The following is a 3,012-nucleotide window of genomic DNA, read 5'->3' on the forward strand; positions in this document are numbered from 1 at the left end:
GTCCCCTCACGTGCCTGGACACTGCTGACGTCCTGTCTCCTCCCATTCTGTTCAGTTTTCCGGACGTCTGTCCCCAGGTGTGTGGCCAGTCCCCCCACGACCTTCCTGGACGCACCCGGCCCCCTGTGCCACCTCCTTCCCTTGCAGCCCAGGGTCCTGTCGTCTCACGGTTGCCTCATTTTAATGCCACATTTCCTTGAATTATATCGTGAGCCCAAGATAGACGCTTTCTGCCATTCGCTTCCGTGTCCTGTAGTTTTTTTCAAAAGCGTGGTTTTCTTCTTAGGGGCAAACCGCCCCACCTTCCATGCTGAGGCATCAGGGCGATTTTCTGGGGCTTTCCCCGGTAAAGAGAGAGGTCTGCCCCGGCCTGGGTTCTGGTGGGTGCTGGCTTCTGTGTCCCCTCTCCCAGGCCACGTGGTTGCTATCACAACCCGTGTTTCAGATCTTCAAGCCCGAGCCTTGGCTGTCAAGACTCGGCCTGGACCCGAGACCCCCACATCTGGCAGCTGTTTTCCTGGAGGGGCTGCAGGCTCGGGCATCCTCCACGTCTGCTGCCCGGCTGCCTGAGGGTCCAGAGGGAAATTTATTCATAGATAATTTGAAACAGTCTGAAGTCTTCCCCACGCCAGAGAGAGCGTGCGACACTCCGCGGCCCCCAAGCGCAGCGTGCTCACTGCTATTCACCGCTATTTCTGTGTTCACGCTCCCTTCTCTTCCAACTCGACATCCCAGAAATCAATGACCACCCCCCGGCCATGGCCGCCTGGGGCCAGCCCCACTGCTGGGAACTCAAAGGCCGGACTGGGCGGGAAAGGGAGGGACTAATGGAGAGATGAGGTGTGAAATGTCTGTGGTCACCCCCCGAATGCAGCCTCTGTGCAGCTTTGGGGCTGTCGATTCTCTGAACTGGCCGTGTCACTGAGAGGGCCCTGGGGGACGCTAGACCCCGCTGCTGCGGTCCTGCGCGACCCAGCCGCTCCGCCTGACGGCGCCGTGTCTGCTTTTCCCGTGGGATGGGAGGGACAGGAGCCAGGATCCCCAGTTGTCGTGACCGCTGCGGTTCTTCCTAGCGCTGCGGGAGTGGGGGGCTCAAAGCTGGTGCCCTTGACTCTACATGCACCTCAGTGTTTGCTTCCCAAGAGCACCCTGAAGCTCTTTGGCCCCTCTGTTTATTTGTTTAACATGCTAAGACAAATTAATCACAAGGACCTTTGTTTTCCTCCATGTGGATCTCCAGCTGGTCCCAACCTGGGACCCTGGCCCGGTCATAACCAACTTCTGATGGGGCCGCAGGCAGAGCTCGTGGTGTTTCCTTTTTTCATTAAAAAGAAATCTCGAACGGAAGCCCCCAAACTGCTCCCCCCCACCCCAAGGACATCCGTGGTCCACACGCACGATCCCGAGGGCAGTCACCGGGACACGTGCACGTCCACAGCAGCTTGGTGGCAGCCGCAGGCCTCTCGTTCGTTCTAAACTCTCGGTGGTGCCGTCCACCCCCCGACACGGTCTTGGCTCGGCCGGCCCCAACGCTGGGTCGGGGTGCTCCCTCCTCCCCTCCCGTTCTCTGCTGGCCGAGCGGTCGGGGTGGGTCCACCCAGTCGTGGAGTCATCACTGCCGACCTCAAGGACAATGATGTCCCAACAGGAGCTGACCGCTCCGGGACAAGCTCCTCCAGAACGGCGAGGTGCATGGCTGCCTCTGAGCCAGCCGGCTGGTCGCCCCTCCTCCTGCGCCCCAGGCTCCCAGGCCCGGATCCGCTGGGAAACGTGTGTCTCTGCAGAAGGGAGCGGTCGGCTTTGAGCCAAACCAGCCTGGCACAGAGGCTCGGGCTGGGCACATGGACGGTGCGGGCCCGTAGCGCTCACAGCCAGGCTGCCCGGTCAGTGTGTGTTATCAACACATGGACGAGCAACATTTTGATCGATAATTAAAAGCAACATACTTCATTTCCGTTCCAGCCAAAATGAATGCCTTTAAAGAGAACATATAATGTGTTGGGATCCAGAAAGCTTTTAGAAACCAATATTTTTCTTGGTCTTCAATAGTGGGTTTTTCATTATATTTTATTTTCCAAGGTCATTGCCTTGTTTTCTTCTATATCCTTATGAGGTCAGTATTATTATGGGTTGAATGTTTGGTGTCTCCCCCCAAATTCCTACATGGAAGCCCTAATTCCCAATATGATGGCGTTAGGAGGTGGGCGTTGGAAGGTGATTGGGGCTACATGAGGCCTTGAGGGTGGGGCTCAAGACAGGCCTCATAAGACGGAGAGAAAAATCCATCTATTGATCCCTCTCTCTCCCCGCCACAAGCCCCCAAGTGCGTGCCATATGAGCACTCAGCGAGAAAGCAGCTGTCTGCAGCCAGGAAGCAGCCCCTCGCCAGACACACCATCTGCCAGCACCTTGATCTTGGACTTCTGGCCTCCAGAACTGTGAGACATAAATGTCTGTTGTTTAAAGCACCCGGCCTGCAGCGTTTTGTTACAGCAGCCCGAGACAGAACAATGCTTTTGTTTTCATTTCACAGATGGAGAAAATGAGGCCTAGAGAGATTATGTAACAGTTTAGCATTAAAGCCAGGCTAGGAACACGCGCTCCCAGTATTTCGAACAGGACAAACTTTCCTGGGCCGCCGCAGCTCAGCTCTCATGGGACCACGCTGAGTAAATGAAACACAGGAGAGAAAGAGACTGTCACTTGCTGGTCACCTTCCAGATCCCAGGGGCTCTGCTCGGCAGTTTCCCACCTGTTCTCGTTTTCTACAATGTAGGATTCGGAAGATCAGAGAGGTTAAGTGACCAGAGCAGAGTCACACAGCAGCGGGGCTGGGGCGTGAACCCAGGGGCGTCCGATGCCGGAGCCGGCGCTTTTTCCCTGAGCCACCTGTGCGCGCCAAGATCAATGTGTTTTGGAGAAAGGAGATAAAAGTAGAAACGTAGGCAGATCAAATAAACTAATTACTGAGGTTCAGATCTTTGCCTAGGGTGCAAACATCAGGCCTCCCCC

Source organism: Pteropus vampyrus, unplaced genomic scaffold, assembly GCF_000151845.1.
Source record: "Pteropus vampyrus isolate Shadow unplaced genomic scaffold, Pvam_2.0 Scaffold430, whole genome shotgun sequence".
Classification (NCBI taxonomy): domain Eukaryota; kingdom Metazoa; phylum Chordata; class Mammalia; order Chiroptera; family Pteropodidae; genus Pteropus; species Pteropus vampyrus.